Genomic DNA, 21226 nt, shown 5'->3' on the forward strand with positions numbered 1-21226 from the left:
TACCCTCGTCTTCAACTCGTTCGATATTTTTCCCCAAGAGATCTCGTGGGTAAATTAATCTATTGGAGTCGAAACGGAGCCTTAAGTCAACATTTCAAAAAAAATTACCCTTTTTTATGGCAATTTTCGCAACTTTTTTCCTTATATTCGTACATCTCTCACTATTTTGACTGTATCACCCTCTACACACCTCGGATTGGCACGAAGTTTTATACATAGAACCCTAAGACATAGGCCTACAACTTTTGTGCCCATGACCCTCGCATATTCTTTAGGATTCACTATCAAAACATTGCTTGAATCCATATTAGAGAAATCGAAGATTTCTGAAAGGGGTACCCCTTTGGTGAATTGGAGATTTCACTAATTTCTCCGAAATGTATTACCCTCGTCTTCAACTCGTTCGATATTTTTCCCCAAGAGATCTCGTGGGTAAATTAATCTATTGGAGTCGAAACGGAGCCTTAAGTCAACATTTCAAAAAAAATTCCCCTTTTTTAAGGCAATTTTCGCAACTTTTTTCCTTATATTCGTACATCTCTCACTATTTCGACTGTATCACCCTCTACACACCTCGGATTGGCACGAAGTTTTATACATAGAACCCTAAGACATAGGCCTACAACTTTTGTGCCCATGACCCTCGCATATTCTTTAGGATTCACTATCAAAACATTGCTTGAATCCATATTAGAGAAATCGAAGATTTCTGAAAGGGGTACCCCTTTGGTGAATTGGAGATTTCACTAATTTCTCCGAAATGTATTACCCTCGTCTTCAACTCGTTCGATATTTTTCCCCAAGAGATCTCGTGGGTAAATTAATCTATTGGAGTCGAAACGGAGCCTTAAGTCAACATTTCAAAAAAAATTCCCCTTTTTTAAGGCAATTTTCGCAACTTTTTTCCTTATATTCGTACATCTCTCACTATTTCGACTGTATCACCCTCTACACACCTCGGATTGGCACGAAGTTTTATACATAGAACCCTAAGACATAGGCCTACAACTTTTGTGCCCATGACCCTCGCATATTCTTTAGGATTCACTATCAAAACATTGCTTGAATCCATATTAGAGAAATCGAAGATTTCTGAAAGGGGTACCCCTTTGGTGAATTGGAGATTTCACTAATTTCTCCGAAATGTATTACCCTCGTCTTCAACTCGTTCGATATTTTTCCCCAAGAGATCTCGTGGGTAAATTAATCTATTGGAGTCGAAACGGAGCCTTAAGTCAACATTTCAAAAAAAATTCCCCTTTTTTAAGGCAATTTTCGCAACTTTTTTCCTTATATTCGTACATCTCTCACTATTTCGACTGTATCACCCTCTACACACCTCGGATTGGCACGAAGTTTTATACATAGAACCCTAAGACATAGGCCTACAACTTTTGTGCCCATGACCCTCGTATATTCTTTAGGATTCACTATCAAAACATTGCTCGAAACCATATTAGAGAAATCGAAGATTTCTGAAAGGGGTACCCCTTTGGTGAATTGGAGATTTCACTAATTTCTCCGAAATGTATTACCCTCATCTTCAACTCGTTCGATATTTTTCCCCAAGAGATCTCGTGGGTAAATTAATCTATTGGAGTCGAAACGGAGCCTTAAGTCAACATTTCAAAAAAAATTCCCATTTTTTATGGCAATTTTCGCAACTTTTTTCCCTATATTCGTACATCTCTCACTATTTTGACTGTATCACCCTCTACACACCTCGGATTTGCACGAAGTTTTATACATAGAACCCTAAGACATAGGCCTACAACTTTTGTGCCCATGACCCTCGCATATTCTTTAGGATTCACTATCAAAACATTGCTCGAATCCATATTAGAGAAATCGAAGATTTCTGAAAAGGGTACCCCTTTGGTGAATTGGAGATTTCACTAATTTCTCCGAAATGTATTACCCTCGTCTTCAACTCGTTCGATATTTTTCCCCAAGAGATCTCGTGGGTAAATTAATCTATTGGAGTCGAAACGGAGCCTTAAGTCAACATTTCAAAAAAAATTACCCTTTTTTATGGCAATTTTCGCAACTTTTTTCCTTATATTCGTACATCTCTCACTATTTTGACTGTATCACCCTCTACACACCTCGGATTGGCACGAAGTTTTATACATAGAACCCTAAGACATAGGCCTACAACTTTTGTGCCCATGACCCTCGCATATTCTTTAGGATTCACTATCAAAACATTGCTTGAATCCATATTAGAGAAATCGAAGATTTCTGAAAGGGGTACCCCTTTGGTGAATTGGAGATTTCACTAATTTCTCCGAAATGTATTACCCTCGTCTTCAACTCGTTCGATATTTTTCCCCAAGAGATCTCGTGGGTAAATTAATCTATTGGAGTCGAAACGGAGCCTTAAGTCAACATTTCAAAAAAAATTCCCCTTTTTTAAGGCAATTTTCGCAACTTTTTTCCTTATATTCGTACATCTCTCACTATTTCGACTGTATCACCCTCTACACACCTCGGATTGGCACGAAGTTTTATACATAGAACCCTAAGACATAGGCCTACAACTTTTGTGCCCATGACCCTCGTATATTCTTTAGGATTCACTATCAAAACATTGCTCGAAACCATATTTGAGAAATCGAAGATTTCTGAAAGGGGTACCCCTTTGGTGAATTGGAGATTTCACTAATTTCTCCGAAATGTATTACCCTCATCTTCAACTCGTTCGATATTTTTCCCCAAGAGATCTCGTGGGTAAATTAATCTATTGGAGTCGAAACGGAGCCTTAAGTCAACATTTCAAAAAAAATTCCCATTTTTTATGGCAATTTTCGCAACTTTTTTCCCTATATTCGTACATCTCTCAGTATTTTGACTGTATCACCCTCTACACACCTCGGATTTGCACGAACTTTTATACATAGAACCCTAAGACATAGGCCTACAACTTTTGTGCCCATGACCCTCGCATATTCTTTAGGATTCACTATCAAAACATTGCTCGAATCCATATTAGAGAAATCGAAGATTTCTGAAAGGGGTACCCCTTTGGTGAATTGGAGATTTCACTAATTTCTCCGAAATGTATTACCCTCATCTTCAACTTGTTCGATATTTTTCCCCAAGAGATCTCGTGGGTAAATTAATCTATTGGAGTCGAAACGGAGCCTTAAGTCAACATTTCAAAAAAAATTCCCCTTTTTTAAGGCAATTTTCGCAACTTTTTTCCTTATATTCGTACATCTCTCACTATTTTGACTGTATCACACTCTACACACCTCGGATTTGCACAAAGTTTTTTACATAGAACCCTAAGACATAGGCCTACAACTTTTGTGCCCATGAACCTCGCATATTCTTTAGGATTCACTATCAAAACATTGCTCGAATCCATATTAGAGAAATCGAAGATTTCTGAAAGGGGTACCCCTTTGGTGAATTGGAGATTTCACTAATTTCTCCGAAATGTATTACCCTCATCTTCAACTCGTTCGATATATTTCCCCAAGCGATCTCGTGGGTAAATTAATCTATTGGAGTCGAAACGGAGCCTTAAGTCAACATTTCAAAAAAAATTCCCATTTTTTATGGCAATTTTCGCAACTTTTTTCCCTATATTCGTACATCTCTCACTATTTTGACTGTATCACCCTCTACACACCTCGGATTTGCACGAAGTTTTATACATAGAACCCTAAGACATAGGCCTACAACTTTTGTGCCCATGACCCTCGCATATTCTTTAGGATTCACTATCAAAACATTGCTCGAATCCATATTAGAGAAATCGAAGATTTCTGAAAAGGGTACCCCTTTGGTGAATTGGAGATTTCACTAATTTCTCTGAAATGTATTACCCTCGTCTTCAACTCGTTCGATATTTTTCCCCAAGAGATCTCGTGGGTAAATTAATCTATTGGAGTCGAAACGGAGCCTTAAGTCAACATTTCAAAAAAAATTACCCTTTTTTATGGCAATTTTCGCAACTTTTTTCCTTATATTCGTACATCTCTCACTATTTTGACTGTATCACCCTCTACACACCTCGGATTGGCACGAAGTTTTATACATAGAACCCTAAGACATAGGCCTACAACTTTTGTGCCCATGACCCTCGCATATTCTTTAGGATTCACTATCAAAACATTGCTTGAATCCATATTAGAGAAATCGAAGATTTCTGAAAGGGGTACCCCTTTGGTGAATTGGAGATTTCACTAATTTCTCCGAAATGTATTACCCTCGTCTTCAACTCGTTCGATATTTTTCCCCAAGAGATCTCGTGGGTAAATTAATCTATTGGAGTCGAAACGGAGCCTTAAGTCAACATTTCAAAAAAAATTCCCCTTTTTTAAGGCAATTTTCGCAACTTTTTTCCTTATATTCGTACATCTCTCACTATTTCGACTGTATCACCCTCTACACACCTCGGATTGGCACGAAGTTTTATACATAGAACCCTAAGACATAGGCCTACAACTTTTGTGCCCATGACCCTCGTATATTCTTTAGGATTCACTATCAAAACATTGCTCGAAACCATATTTGAGAAATCGAAGATTTCTGAAAGGGGTACCCCTTTGGTGAATTGGAGATTTCACTAATTTCTCCGAAATGTATTACCCTCATCTTCAACTCGTTCGATATTTTTCCCCAAGAGATCTCGTGGGTAAATTAATCTATTGGAGTCGAAACGGAGCCTTAAGTCAACATTTCAAAAAAAATTCCCATTTTTTATGGCAATTTTCGCAACTTTTTTCCCTATATTCGTACATCTCTCAGTATTTTGACTGTATCACCCTCTACACACCTCGGATTTGCACGAACTTTTATACATAGAACCCTAAGACATAGGCCTACAACTTTTGTGCCCATGACCCTCGCATATTCTTTAGGATTCACTATCAAAACATTGCTCGAATCCATATTAGAGAAATCGAAGATTTCTGAAAGGGGTACCCCTTTGGTGAATTGGAGATTTCACTAATTTCTCCGAAATGTATTACCCTCATCTTCAACTTGTTCGATATTTTTCCCCAAGAGATCTCGTGGGTAAATTAATCTATTGGAGTCGAAACGGAGCCTTAAGTCAACATTTCAAAAAAAATTCCCCTTTTTTAAGGCAATTTTCGCAACTTTTTTCCTTATATTCGTACATCTCTCACTATTTCGACTGTATCACCCTCTACACACCTCGGATTGGCACGAAGTTTTATACATAGAACCCTAAGACATAGGCCTACAACTTTTGTGCCCATGACCCTCGTATATTCTTTAGGATTCACTATCAAAACATTGCTCGAAACCATATTTGAGAAATCGAAGATTTCTGAAAGGGGTACCCCTTTGGTGAATTGGAGATTTCACTAATTTCTCCGAAATGTATTACCCTCATCTTCAACTCGTTCGATATTTTTCCCCAAGAGATCTCGTGGGTAAATTAATCTATTGGAGTCGAAACGGAGCCTTAAGTCAACATTTCAAAAAAAATTCCCATTTTTTATGGCAATTTTCGCAACTTTTTTCCCTATATTCGTACATCTCTCAGTATTTTGACTGTATCACCCTCTACACACCTCGGATTTGCACGAACTTTTATACATAGAACCCTAAGACATAGGCCTACAACTTTTGTGCCCATGACCCTCGCATATTCTTTAGGATTCACTATCAAAACATTGCTCGAATCCATATTAGAGAAATCGAAGATTTCTGAAAGGGGTACCCCTTTGGTGAATTGGAGATTTCACTAATTTCTCCGAAATGTATTACCCTCATCTTCAACTTGTTCGATATTTTTCCCCAAGAGATCTCGTGGGTAAATTAATCTATTGGAGTCGAAACGGAGCCTTAAGTCAACATTTCAAAAAAAATTCCCCTTTTTTAAGGCAATTTTCGCAACTTTTTTCCTTATATTCGTACATCTCTCACTATTTTGACTGTATCACACTCTACACACCTCGGATTTGCACAAAGTTTTTTACATAGAACCCTAAGACATAGGCCTACAACTTTTGTGCCCATGAACCTCGCATATTCTTTAGGATTCACTATCAAAACATTGCTCGAATCCATATTAGAGAAATCGAAGATTTCTGAAAGGGGTACCCCTTTGGTGAATTGGAGATTTCACTAATTTCTCCGAAATGTATTACCCTCATCTTCAACTCGTTCGATATATTTCCCCAAGCGATCTCGTGGGTAAATTAATCTATTGGAGTCGAAACGGAGCCTTAAGTCAACATTTCAAAAAAAATTCCCATTTTTTATGGCAATTTTCGCAACTTTTTTCCCTATATTCGTACATCTCTCACTATTTTGACTGTATCACCCTCTACACACCTCGGATTTGCACGAAGTTTTATACATAGAACCCTAAGACATAGGCCTACAACTTTTGTGCCCATGACCCTCGCATATTCTTTAGGATTCACTATCAAAACATTGCTCGAATCCATATTAGAGAAATCGAAGATTTCTGAAAAGGGTACCCCTTTGGTGAATTGGAGATTTCACTAATTTCTCCGAAATGTATTACCCTCGTCTTCAACTCGTTCGATATTTTTCCCCAAGAGATCTCGTGGGTAAATTAATCTATTGGAGTCGAAACGGAGCCTTAAGTCAACATTTCAAAAAAAATTACCCTTTTTTATGGCAATTTTCGCAACTTTTTTCCTTATATTCGTACATCTCTCACTATTTTGACTGTATCACCCTCTACACACCTCGGATTGGCACGAAGTTTTATACATAGAACCCTAAGACATAGGCCTACAACTTTTGTGCCCATGACCCTCGCATATTCTTTAGGATTCACTATCAAAACATTGCTTGAATCCATATTAGAGAAATCGAAGATTTCTGAAAGGGGTACCCCTTTGGTGAATTGGAGATTTCACTAATTTCTCCGAAATGTATTACCCTCGTCTTCAACTCGTTCGATATTTTTCCCCAAGAGATCTCGTGGGTAAATTAATCTATTGGAGTCGAAACGGAGCCTTAAGTCAACATTTCAAAAAAAATTCCCCTTTTTTAAGGCAATTTTCGCAACTTTTTTCCTTATATTCGTACATCTCTCACTATTTCGACTGTATCACCCTCTACACACCTCGGATTGGCACGAAGTTTTATACATAGAACCCTAAGACATAGGCCTACAACTTTTGTGCCCATGACCCTCGTATATTCTTTAGGATTCACTATCAAAACATTGCTCGAAACCATATTAGAGAAATCGAAGATTTCTGAAAGGGGTACCCCTTTGGTGAATTGGAGATTTCACTAATTTCTCCGAAATGTATTACCCTCATCTTCAACTTGTTCGATATTTTTCCCCAAGAGATCTCGTGGGTAAATTAATCTATTGGAGTCGAAACGGAGCCTTAAGTCAACATTTCAAAAAAAATTCCCCTTTTTTAAGGCAATTTTCGCAACTTTTTTCCTTATATTCGTACATCTCTCACTATTTTGACTGTATCACACTCTACACACCTCGGATTTGCACAAAGTTTTTTACATAGAACCCTAAGACATAGGCCTACAACTTTTGTGCCCATGAACCTCGCATATTCTTTAGGATTCACTATCAAAACATTGCTCGAATCCATATTAGAGAAATCGAAGATTTCTGAAAGGGGTACCCCTTTGGTGAATTGGAGATTTCACTAATTTCTCCGAAATGTATTACCCTCATCTTCAACTCGTTCGATATATTTCCCCAAGCGATCTCGTGGGTAAATTAATCTATTGGAGTCGAAACGGAGCCTTAAGTCAACATTTCAAAAAAAATTCCCATTTTTTATGGCAATTTTCGCAACTTTTTTCCCTATATTCGTACATCTCTCACTATTTTGACTGTATCACCCTCTACACACCTCGGATTTGCACGAAGTTTTATACATAGAACCCTAAGACATAGGCCTACAACTTTTGTGCCCATGACCCTCGCATATTCTTTAGGATTCACTATCAAAACATTGCTCGAATCCATATTAGAGAAATCGAAGATTTCTGAAAAGGGTACCCCTTTGGTGAATTGGAGATTTCACTAATTTCTCCGAAATGTATTACCCTCGTCTTCAACTCGTTCGATATTTTTCCCCAAGAGATCTCGTGGGTAAATTAATCTATTGGAGTCGAAACGGAGCCTTAAGTCAACATTTCAAAAAAAATTACCCTTTTTTATGGCAATTTTCGCAACTTTTTTCCTTATATTCGTACATCTCTCACTATTTTGACTGTATCACCCTCTACACACCTCGGATTGGCACGAAGTTTTATACATAGAACCCTAAGACATAGGCCTACAACTTTTGTGCCCATGACCCTCGCATATTCTTTAGGATTCACTATCAAAACATTGCTTGAATCCATATTAGAGAAATCGAAGATTTCTGAAAGGGGTACCCCTTTGGTGAATTGGAGATTTCACTAATTTCTCCGAAATGTATTACCCTCGTCTTCAACTCGTTCGATATTTTTCCCCAAGAGATCTCGTGGGTAAATTAATCTATTGGAGTCGAAACGGAGCCTTAAGTCAACATTTCAAAAAAAATTCCCCTTTTTTAAGGCAATTTTCGCAACTTTTTTCCTTATATTCGTACATCTCTCACTATTTCGACTGTATCACCCTCTACACACCTCGGATTGGCACGAAGTTTTATACATAGAACCCTAAGACATAGGCCTACAACTTTTGTGCCCATGACCCTCGTATATTCTTTAGGATTCACTATCAAAACATTGCTCGAAACCATATTTGAGAAATCGAAGATTTCTGAAAGGGGTACCCCTTTGGTGAATTGGAGATTTCACTAATTTCTCCGAAATGTATTACCCTCATCTTCAACTCGTTCGATATTTTTCCCCAAGAGATCTCGTGGGTAAATTAATCTATTGGAGTCGAAACGGAGCCTTAAGTCAACATTTCAAAAAAAATTCCCATTTTTTATGGCAATTTTCGCAACTTTTTTCCCTATATTCGTACATCTCTCAGTATTTTGACTGTATCACCCTCTACACACCTCGGATTTGCACGAACTTTTATACATAGAACCCTAAGACATAGGCCTACAACTTTTGTGCCCATGACCGTCGCATATTCTTTAGGATTCACTATCAAAACATTGCTCGAATCCATATTAGAGAAATCGAAGATTTCTGAAAAGGGTACCCCTTTGGTGAATTGGAGATTTCACTAATTTCTCCGAAATGTATTACCCTCGTCTTCAACTCGTTCGATATTTTTCCCCAAGAGATCTCGTGGGTAAATTAATCTATTGGAGTCGAAACGGAGCCTTAAGTCAACATTTCAAAAAAAATTACCCTTTTTTATGGCAATTTTCGCAACTTTTTTCCTTATATTCGTACATCTCTCACTATTTTGACTGTATCACCCTCTACACACCTCGGATTGGCACGAAGTTTTATACATAGAACCCTAAGACATAGGCCTACAACTTTTGTGCCCATGACCCTCGCATATTCTTTAGGATTCACTATCAAAACATTGCTTGAATCCATATTAGAGAAATCGAAGATTTCTGAAAGGGGTACCCCTTTGGTGAATTGGAGATTTCACTAATTTCTCCGAAATGTATTACCCTCGTCTTCAACTCGTTCGATATTTTTCCCCAAGAGATCTCGTGGGTAAATTAATCTATTGGAGTCGAAACGGAGCCTTAAGTCAACATTTCAAAAAAAATTCCCCTTTTTTAAGGCAATTTTCGCAACTTTTTTCCTTATATTCGTACATCTCTCACTATTTCGACTGTATCACCCTCTACACACCTCGGATTGGCACGAAGTTTTATACATAGAACCCTAAGACATAGGCCTACAACTTTTGTGCCCATGACCCTCGTATATTCTTTAGGATTCACTATCAAAACATTGCTCGAAACCATATTTGAGAAATCGAAGATTTCTGAAAGGGGTACCCCTTTGGTGAATTGGAGATTTCACTAATTTCTCCGAAATGTATTACCCTCATCTTCAACTCGTTCGATATTTTTCCCCAAGAGATCTCGTGGGTAAATTAATCTATTGGAGTCGAAACGGAGCCTTAAGTCAACATTTCAAAAAAAATTCCCATTTTTTATGGCAATTTTCGCAACTTTTTTCCCTATATTCGTACATCTCTCAGTATTTTGACTGTATCACCCTCTACACACCTCGGATTTGCACGAAATTTTATACATAGAACCCTAAGACATAGGCCTACAACTTTTGTGCCCATGACCCTCGCATATTCTTTAGGATTCACTATCAAAACATTGCTCGAATCCATATTAGAGAAATCGAAGATTTCTGAAAGGGGTACCCCTTTGGTGAATTGGAGATTTCACTAATTTCTCCGAAATGTATTACCCTCCTCTTCAACTTGTTCGATATTTTTCCCCAAGAGATCTCGTGGGTAAATTAATCTATTGGAGTCGAAACGGAGCCTTAAGTCAACATTTCAAAAAAAATTCCCCTTTTTTAAGGCAATTTTCGCAACTTTTTTCCTTATATTCGTACATCTCTCACTATTTCGACTGTATCACCCTCTACACACCTCGGATTGGCACGAAGTTTTATACATAGAACCCTAAGACATAGGCCTACAACTTTTGTGCCCATGACCCTCGTATATTCTTTAGGATTCACTATCAAAACATTGCTCGAAACCATATTTGAGAAATCGAAGATTTCTGAAAGGGGTACCCCTTTGGTGAATTGGAGATTTCACTAATTTCTCCGAAATGTATTACCCTCATCTTCAACTCGTTCGATATTTTTCCCCAAGAGATCTCGTGGGTAAATTAATCTATTGGAGTCGAAACGGAGCCTTAAGTCAACATTTCAAAAAAAATTCCCATTTTTTATGGCAATTTTCGCAACTTTTTTCCCTATATTCGTACATCTCTCAGTATTTTGACTGTATCACCCTCTACACACCTCGGATTTGCACGAACTTTTATACATAGAACCCTAAGACATAGGCCTACAACTTTTGTGCCCATGACCCTCGCATATTCTTTAGGATTCACTATCAAAACATTGCTCGAATCCATATTAGAGAAATCGAAGATTTCTGAAAGGGGTACCCCTTTGGTGAATTGGAGATTTCACTAATTTCTCCGAAATGTATTACCCTCATCTTCAACTTGTTCGATATTTTTCCCCAAGAGATCTCGTGGGTAAATTAATCTATTGGAGTCGAAACGGAGCCTTAAGTCAACATTTCAAAAAAAATTCCCCTTTTTTAAGGCAATTTTCGCAACTTTTTTCCTTATATTCGTACATCTCTCACTATTTTGACTGTATCACACTCTACACACCTCGGATTTGCACAAAGTTTTTTACATAGAACCCTAAGACATAGGCCTACAACTTTTGTGCCCATGAACCTCGCATATTCTTTAGGATTCACTATCAAAACATTGCTCGAATCCATATTAGAGAAATCGAAGATTTCTGAAAGGGGTACCCCTTTGGTGAATTGGAGATTTCACTAATTTCTCCGAAATGTATTACCCTCATCTTCAACTCGTTCGATATATTTCCCCAAGCGATCTCGTGGGTAAATTAATCTATTGGAGTCGAAACGGAGCCTTAAGTCAACATTTCAAAAAAAATTCCCATTTTTTATGGCAATTTTCGCAACTTTTTTCCCTATATTCGTACATCTCTCACTATTTTGACTGTATCACCCTCTACACACCTCGGATTTGCACGAAGTTTTATACATAGAACCCTAAGACATAGGCCTACAACTTTTGTGCCCATGACCCTCGCATATTCTTTAGGATTCACTATCAAAACATTGCTCGAATCCATATTAGAGAAATCGAAGATTTCTGAAAAGGGTACCCCTTTGGTGAATTGGAGATTTCACTAATTTCTCCGAAATGTATTACCCTCGTCTTCAACTCGTTCGATATTTTTCCCCAAGAGATCTCGTGGGTAAATTAATCTATTGGAGTCGAAACGGAGCCTTAAGTCAACATTTCAAAAAAAATTACCCTTTTTTATGGCAATTTTCGCAACTTTTTTCCTTATATTCGTACATCTCTCACTATTTTGACTGTATCACCCTCTACACACCTCGGATTGGCACGAAGTTTTATACATAGAACCCTAAGACATAGGCCTACAACTTTTGTGCCCATGACCCTCGCATATTCTTTAGGATTCACTATCAAAACATTGCTCGAATCCATATTAGAGAAATCGAAGATTTCTGAAAGGGGTACCCCTTTGGTGAATTGGAGATTTCACTAATTTCTCCGAAATGTATTACCCTCCTCTTCAACTTGTTCGATATTTTTCCCCAAGAGATCTCGTGGGTAAATTAATCTATTGGAGTCGAAACGGAGCCTTAAGTCAACATTTCAAAAAAAATTCCCCTTTTTTAAGGCAATTTTCGCAACTTTTTTCCTTATATTCGTACATCTCTCACTATTTCGACTGTATCACCCTCTACACACCTCGGATTGGCACGAAGTTTTATACATAGAACCCTAAGACATAGGCCTACAACTTTTGTGCCCATGACCCTCGTATATTCTTTAGGATTCACTATCAAAACATTGCTCGAAACCATATTTGAGAAATCGAAGATTTCTGAAAGGGGTACCCCTTTGGTGAATTGGAGATTTCACTAATTTCTCCGAAATGTATTACCCTCATCTTCAACTCGTTCGATATTTTTCCCCAAGAGATCTCGTGGGTAAATTAATCTATTGGAGTCGAAACGGAGCCTTAAGTCAACATTTCAAAAAAAATTCCCATTTTTTATGGCAATTTTCGCAACTTTTTTCCCTATATTCGTACATCTCTCAGTATTTTGACTGTATCACCCTCTACACACCTCGGATTTGCACGAAGTTTTATACATAGAACCCTAAGACATAGGCCTACAACTTTTGTGCCCATGACCCTCGCATATTCTTTAGGATTCACTATCAAAACATTGCTCGAATCCATATTAGAGAAATCGAAGATTTCTGAAAAGGGTACCCCTTTGGTGAATTGGAGATTTCACTAATTTCTCCGAAATGTATTACCCTCATCTTCAACTCGTTCGATATTTTTCCCCAAGAGATCTCGTGGGTAAATTAATCTATTGGAGTCGAAACGGAGCCTTAAGTCAACATTTCAAAAAAAATTCCCATTTTTTATGGCAATTTTCGCAACTTTTTTCCCTATATTCGTACATCTCTCAGTATTTTGACTGTATCACCCTCTACACACCTCGGATTTGCACGAAATTTTATACATAGAACCCTAAGACATAGGCCTACAACTTTTGTGCCCATGACCCTCGCATATTCTTTAGGATTCACTATCAAAACATTGCTCGAATCCATATTAGAGAAATCGAAGATTTCTGAAAGGGGTACCCCTTTGGTGAATTGGAGATTTCACTAATTTCTCCGAAATGTATTACCCTCCTCTTCAACTTGTTCGATATTTTTCCCCAAGAGATCTCGTGGGTAAATTAATCTATTGGAGTCGAAACGGAGCCTTAAGTCAACATTTCAAAAAAAATTCCCCTTTTTTAAGGCAATTTTCGCAACTTTTTTCCTTATATTCGTACATCTCTCACTATTTCGACTGTATCACCCTCTACACACCTCGGATTGGCACGAAGTTTTATACATAGAACCCTAAGACATAGGCCTACAACTTTTGTGCCCATGACCCTCGTATATTCTTTAGGATTCACTATCAAAACATTGCTCGAAACCATATTTGAGAAATCGAAGATTTCTGAAAGGGGTACCCCTTTGGTGAATTGGAGATTTCACTAATTTCTCCGAAATGTATTACCCTCATCTTCAACTCGTTCGATATTTTTCCCCAAGAGATCTCGTGGGTAAATTAATCTATTGGAGTCGAAACGGAGCCTTAAGTCAACATTTCAAAAAAAATTCCCATTTTTTATGGCAATTTTCGCAACTTTTTTCCCTATATTCGTACATCTCTCAGTATTTTGACTGTATCACCCTCTACACACCTCGGATTTGCACGAACTTTTATACATAGAACCCTAAGACATAGGCCTACAACTTTTGTGCCCATGACCCTCGCATATTCTTTAGGATTCACTATCAAAACATTGCTCGAATCCATATTAGAGAAATCGAAGATTTCTGAAAGGGGTACCCCTTTGGTGAATTGGAGATTTCACTAATTTCTCCGAAATGTATTACCCTCATCTTCAACTTGTTCGATATTTTTCCCCAAGAGATCTCGTGGGTAAATTAATCTATTGGAGTCGAAACGGAGCCTTAAGTCAACATTTCAAAAAAAATTCCCCTTTTTTAAGGCAATTTTCGCAACTTTTTTCCTTATATTCGTACATCTCTCACTATTTTGACTGTATCACACTCTACACACCTCGGATTTGCACAAAGTTTTTTACATAGAACCCTAAGACATAGGCCTACAACTTTTGTGCCCATGAACCTCGCATATTCTTTAGGATTCACTATCAAAACATTGCTCGAATCCATATTAGAGAAATCGAAGATTTCTGAAAGGGGTACCCCTTTGGTGAATTGGAGATTTCACTAATTTCTCCGAAATGTATTACCCTCATCTTCAACTCGTTCGATATATTTCCCCAAGCGATCTCGTGGGTAAATTAATCTATTGGAGTCGAAACGGAGCCTTAAGTCAACATTTCAAAAAAAATTCCCATTTTTTATGGCAATTTTCGCAACTTTTTTCCCTATATTCGTACATCTCTCACTATTTTGACTGTATCACCCTCTACACACCTCGGATTTGCACGAAGTTTTATACATAGAACCCTAAGACATAGGCCTACAACTTTTGTGCCCATGACCCTCGCATATTCTTTAGGATTCACTATCAAAACATTGCTCGAATCCATATTAGAGAAATCGAAGATTTCTGAAAAGGGTACCCCTTTGGTGAATTGGAGATTTCACTAATTTCTCCGAAATGTATTACCCTCGTCTTCAACTCGTTCGATATTTTTCCCCAAGAGATCTCGTGGGTAAATTAATCTATTGGAGTCGAAACGGAGCCTTAAGTCAACATTTCAAAAAAAATTACCCTTTTTTATGGCAATTTTCGCAACTTTTTTCCTTATATTCGTACATCTCTCACTATTTTGACTGTATCACCCTCTACACACCTCGGATTGGCACGAAGTTTTATACATAGAACCCTAAGACATAGGCCTACAACTTTTGTGCCCATGACCCTCGCATATTCTTTAGGATTCACTATCAAAACATTGCTTGAATCCATATTAGAGAAATCGAAGATTTCTGAAAGGGGTACCCCTTTGGTGAATTGGAGATTTCACTAATTTCTCCGAAATGTATTACCCTCGTCTTCAACTCGTTCGATATTTTTCCCCAAGAGATCTCGTGGGTAAATTAATCTATTGGAGTCGAAACAGAGCCTTAAGTCAACATTTCAAAAAAAATTCCCCTTTTTTAAGGCAATTTTCGCAACTTTTTTCCTTATATTCGTACATCTCTCACTATTTCGACTGTATCACCCTCTACACACCTCGGATTGGCACGAAGTTTTATACATAGAACCCTAAGACATAGGCCTACAACTTTTGTGCCCATGACCCTCGTATATTCTTTAGGATTCACTATCAAAACATTGCTCGAAACCATATTAGAGAAATCGAAGATTTCTGAAAGGGGTACCCCTTTGGTGAATTGGAGATTTCACTAATTTCTCCGAAATGTATTACCCTCATCTTCAACTCGTTCGATATTTTTCCCCAAGAGATCTCGTGGGTAAATTAATCTATTGGAGTCGAAACGGAGCCTTAAGTCAACATTTCAAAAAAAATTCCCATTTTTTATGGCAATTTTCGCAACTTTTTTCCCTATATTCGTACATCTCTCACTATTTTGACTGTATCACCCTCTACACACCTCGGATTTGCACGAAGTTTTATACATAGAACCCTAAGACATAGGCCTACAACTTTTGTGCCCATGACCCTCGCATATTCTTTAGGATTCACTATCAAAACATTGCTCGAATCCATATTAGAGAAATCGAAGATTTCTGAAAAGGGTACCCCTTTGGTGAATTGGAGATTTCACTAATTTCTCCGAAATGTATTACCCTCGTCTTCAACTCGTTCGATATTTTTCCCCAAGAGATCTCGTGGGTAAATTAATCTATTGGAGTCGAAACGGAGCCTTAAGTCAACATTTCAAAAAAAATTACCCTTTTTTATGGCAATTTTCGCAACTTTTTTCCTTATATTCGTACATCTCTCACTATTTTGACTGTATCACCCTCTACACACCTCGGATTGGCACGAAGTTTTATACATAGAACCCTAAGACATAGGCCTACAACTTTTGTGCCCATGACCCTCGCATATTCTTTAGGATTCACTATCAAAACATTGCTTGAATCCATATTAGAGAAATCGAAGATTTCTGAAAGGGGTACCCCTTTGGTGAATTGGAGATTTCACTAATTTCTCCGAAATGTATTACCCTCGTCTTCAACTCGTTCGATATTTTTCCCCAAGAGATCTCGTGGGTAAATTAATCTATTGGAGTCGAAACGGAGCCTTAAGTCAACATTTCAAAAAAAATTCCCCTTTTTTAAGGCAATTTTCGCAACTTTTTTCCTTATATTCGTACATCTCTCACTATTTCGACTGTATCACCCTCTACACACCTCGGATTGGCACGAAGTTTTATACATAGAACCCTAAGACATAGGCCTACAACTTTTGTGCCCATGACCCTCGTATATTCTTTAGGATTCACTATCAAAACATTGCTCGAAACCATATTTGAGAAATCGAAGATTTCTGAAAGGGGTACCCCTTTGGTGAATTGGAGATTTCACTAATTTCTCCGAAATGTATTACCCTCATCTTCAACTCGTTCGATATTTTTCCCCAAGAGATCTCGTGGGTAAATTAATCTATTGGAGTCGAAACGGAGCCTTAAGTCAACATTTCAAAAAAAATTCCCCTTTTTTAAGGCAATTTTCGCAACTTTTTTCCTTATATTCGTACATCTCTCACTATTTCGACTGTATCACCCTCTACACACCTCGGATTGGCACGAAGTTTTATACATAGAACCCTAAGACATAGGCCTACAACTTTTGTGCCCATGACCCTCGTATATTCTTTAGGATTCACTATCAAAACATTGCTCGAAACCATATTAGAGAAATCGAAGATTTCTGAAAGGGGTACCCCTTTGGTGAATTGGAGATTTCACTAATTTCTCCGAAATGTATTACCCTCGTCTTCAACTCGTTCGATATTTTTCCCCAAGAGATCTCGTGGGTAAATTAATCTATTGGAGTCGAAACGGAGCCTTAAGTCAACATTTCAAAAAAAATTCCCCTTTTTTAAGGCAATTTTCGCAACTTTTTTCCTTATATTCGTACATCTCTCACTATTTTGACTGTATCACACTCTACACACCTCGGATTTGCACAAAGTTTTTTACATAGAACCCTAAGACATAGGCCTACAACTTTTGTGCCCATGAACCTCGCATATTCTTTAGGATTCACTATCAAAACATTGCTCGAATCCATATTAGAGAAATCGAAGATTTCTGAAAGGGGTACCCCTTTGGTGAATTGGAGATTTCACTAATTTCTCCGAAATGTATTACCCTCATCTTCAACTCGTTCGATATATTTCCCCAAGCGATCTCGTGGGTAAATTAATCTATTGGAGTCGAAACGGAGCCTTAAGTCAACATTTCAAAAAAAATTCCCATTTTTTATGGCAATTTTCGCAACTTTTTTCCCTATATTCGTACATCTCTCACTATTTTGACTGTATCACCCTCTACACACCTCGGATTTGCACGAAGTTTTATACATAGAACCCTAAGACATAGGCCTACAACTTTTGTGCCCATGACCCTCGCATATTCTTTAGGATTCACTATCAAAACATTGCTCGAATCCATATTAGAGAAATCGAAGATTTCTGAAAAGGGTACCCCTTTGGTGAATTGGAGATTTCACTAATTTCTCCGAAATGTATTACCCTCGTCTTCAACTCGTTCGATATTTTTCCCCAAGAGATCTCGTGGGTAAATTAATCTATTGGAGTCGAAACGGAGCCTTAAGTCAACATTTCAAAAAAAATTACCCTTTTTTATGGCAATTTTCGCAACTTTTTTCCTTATATTCGTACATCTCTCACTATTTTGACTGTATCACCCTCTACACACCTCGGATTGGCACGAAGTTTTATACATAGAACCCTAAGACATAGGCCTACAACTTTTGTGCCCATGACCCTCGCATATTCTTTAGGATTCACTATCAAAACATTGCTTGAATCCATATTAGAGAAATCGAAGATTTCTGAAAGGGGTACCCCTTTGGTGAATTGGAGATTTCACTAATTTCTCCGAAATGTATTACCCTCGTCTTCAACTCGTTCGATATTTTTCCCCAAGAGATCTCGTGGGTAAATTAATCTATTGGAGTCGAAACGGAGCCTTAAGTCAACATTTCAAAAAAAATTCCCCTTTTTTAAGGCAATTTTCGCAACTTTTTTCCTTATATTCGTACATCTCTCACTATTTCGACTGTATCACCCTCTACACACCTCGGATTGGCACGAAGTTTTATACATAGAACCCTAAGACATAGGCCTACAACTTTTGTGCCCATGACCCTCGTATATTCTTTAGGATTCACTATCAAAACATTGCTCGAAACCATATTAGAGAAATCGAAGATTTCTGAAAGGGGTACCCCTTTGGTGAATTGGAGATTTCACTAATTTCTCCGAAATGTATTACCCTCGTCTTCAACTCGTTCGATATTTTTCCCCAAGAGATCTCGTGGGTAAATTAATCTATTGGAGTCGAAACGGAGCCTTAAGTCAACATTTCAAAAAAAATTACCCTTTTTTATGGCAATTTTCGCAACTTTTTTCCTTATATTCGTACATCTCTCACTATTTTGACTGTATCACCCTCTACACACCTCGGATTGGCACGAAGTTTTATACATAGAACCCTAAGACATAGGCCTACAACTTTTGTGCCCATGACCCTCGCATATTCTTTAGGATTCACTATCAAAACATTGCTTGAATCCATATTAGAGAAATCGAAGATTTCTGAAAGGGGTACCCCTTTGGTGAATTGGAGATTTCACTAATTTCTCCGAAATGTATTACCCTCGTCTTCAACTCGTTCGATATTTTTCCCCAAGAGATCTCGTGGGTAAATTAATCTATTGGAGTCGAAACGGAGCCTTAAGTCAACATTTCAAAAAAAATTCCCCTTTTTTAAGGCAATTTTCGCAACTTTTTTCCTTATATTCGTACATCTCTCACTATTTCGACTGTATCACCCTCTACACACCTCGGATTGGCACGAAGTTTTATACATAGAACCCTAAGACATAGGCCTACAACTTTTGTGCCCATGACCCTCGTATATTCTTTAGGATTCACTATCAAAACATTGCTCGAAACCATATTTGAGAAATCGAAGATTTCTGAAAGGGGTACCCCTTTGGTGAATTGGAGATTTCACTAATTTCTCCGAAATGTATTACCCTCATCTTCAACTCGTTCGATATTTTTCCCCAAGAGATCTCGTGGGTAAATTAATCTATTGGAGTCGAAACGGAGCCTTAAGTCAACATTTCAAAAAAAATTCCCATTTTTTATGGCAATTTTCGCAACTTTTTTCCCTATATTCGTACATCTCTCAGTATTTTGACTGTATCACCCTCTACACACCTCGGATTTGCACGAACTTTTATACATAGAACCCTAAGACATAGGCCTACAACTTTTGTGCCCATGACCCTCGCATATTCTTTAGGATTCACTATCAAAACATTGCTCGAATCCATATTAGAGAAATCGAAGATTTCTGAAAGGGGTACCCCTTTGGTGAATTGGAGATTTCACTAATTTCTCCGAAATGTATTACCCTCATCTTCAACTTGTTCGATATTTTTCCCCAAGAGATCTCGTGGGTAAATTAATCTATTGGAGTCGAAACGGAGCCTTAAGTCAACATTTCAAAAAAAATTCCCCTTTTTTAAGGCAATTTTCGCAACTTTTTTCCTTATATTCGTACATCTCTCACTATTTTGACTGTATCACACTCTACACACCTCGGATTTGCACAAAGTTTTTTACATAGAACCCTAAGACATAGGCCTACAACTTTTGTGCCCATGAACCTCGCATATTCTTTAGGATTCACTATCAAAACATTGCTCGAATCCATATTAGAGAAATCGAAGATTTCTGAAAGGGGTACCCCTTTGGTGAATTGGAGATTTCACTAATTTCTCCGAAATGTATTACCCTCATCTTCAACTCGTTCGATATATTTCCCCAAGCGATCTCGTGGGTAAATTAATCTATTGGAGTCGAAACGGAGCCTTAAGTCAACATTTCAAAAAAAATTCCCATTTTTTATGGCAATTTTCGCAACTTTTTTCCCTATATTCGTACATCTCTCACTATTTTGACTGTATCACCCTCTACACACCTCGGATTTGCACGAAGTTTTATACATAGAACCCTAAGACATAGGCCTACAACTTTTGTGCCCATGACCCTCGCATATTCTTTAGGATTCACTATCAAAACATTGCTCGAATCCATATTAGAGAAATCGAAGATTTCTGAAAAGGGTACCCCTTTGGTGAATTGGAGATTTCACTAATTTCTCCGAAATGTATTACCCTCGTCTTCAACTCGTTCGATATTTTTCCCCAAGAGATCTCGTGGGTAAATTAATCTATTGGAGTCGAAACGGAGCCTTAAGTCAACATTTCAAAAAAAATTACCCTTTTTTATGGCAATTTTCGCAACTTTTTTCCTTATATTCGTACATCTCTCACTATTTTGACTGTATCACCCTCTACACACCTCGGATTGGCACGAAGTTTTATACATAGAACCCTAAGACATAGGCCTACAACTTTTGTGCCCATGACCCTCGCATATTCTTTAGGATTCACTATCAAAACATTGCTTGAATCCATATTAGAGAAATCGAAGATTTCTGAAAGGGGTACCCCTTTGGTGAATTGGAGATTTCACTAATTTCTCCGAAATGTATTACCCTCGTCTTCAACTCGTTCGATATTTTTCCCCAAGAGATCTCGTGGGTAAATTAATCTATTGGAGTCGAAACGGAGCCTTAAGTCAACATTTCAAAAAAAATTCCCCTTTTTTAAGGCAATTTTCGCAACTTTTTTCCTTATATTCGTACATCTCTCA

This window comes from Humulus lupulus, chromosome 2 (genome assembly GCF_963169125.1).
Source record: "Humulus lupulus chromosome 2, drHumLupu1.1, whole genome shotgun sequence".
NCBI classification, from domain to species: domain Eukaryota; kingdom Viridiplantae; phylum Streptophyta; class Magnoliopsida; order Rosales; family Cannabaceae; genus Humulus; species Humulus lupulus.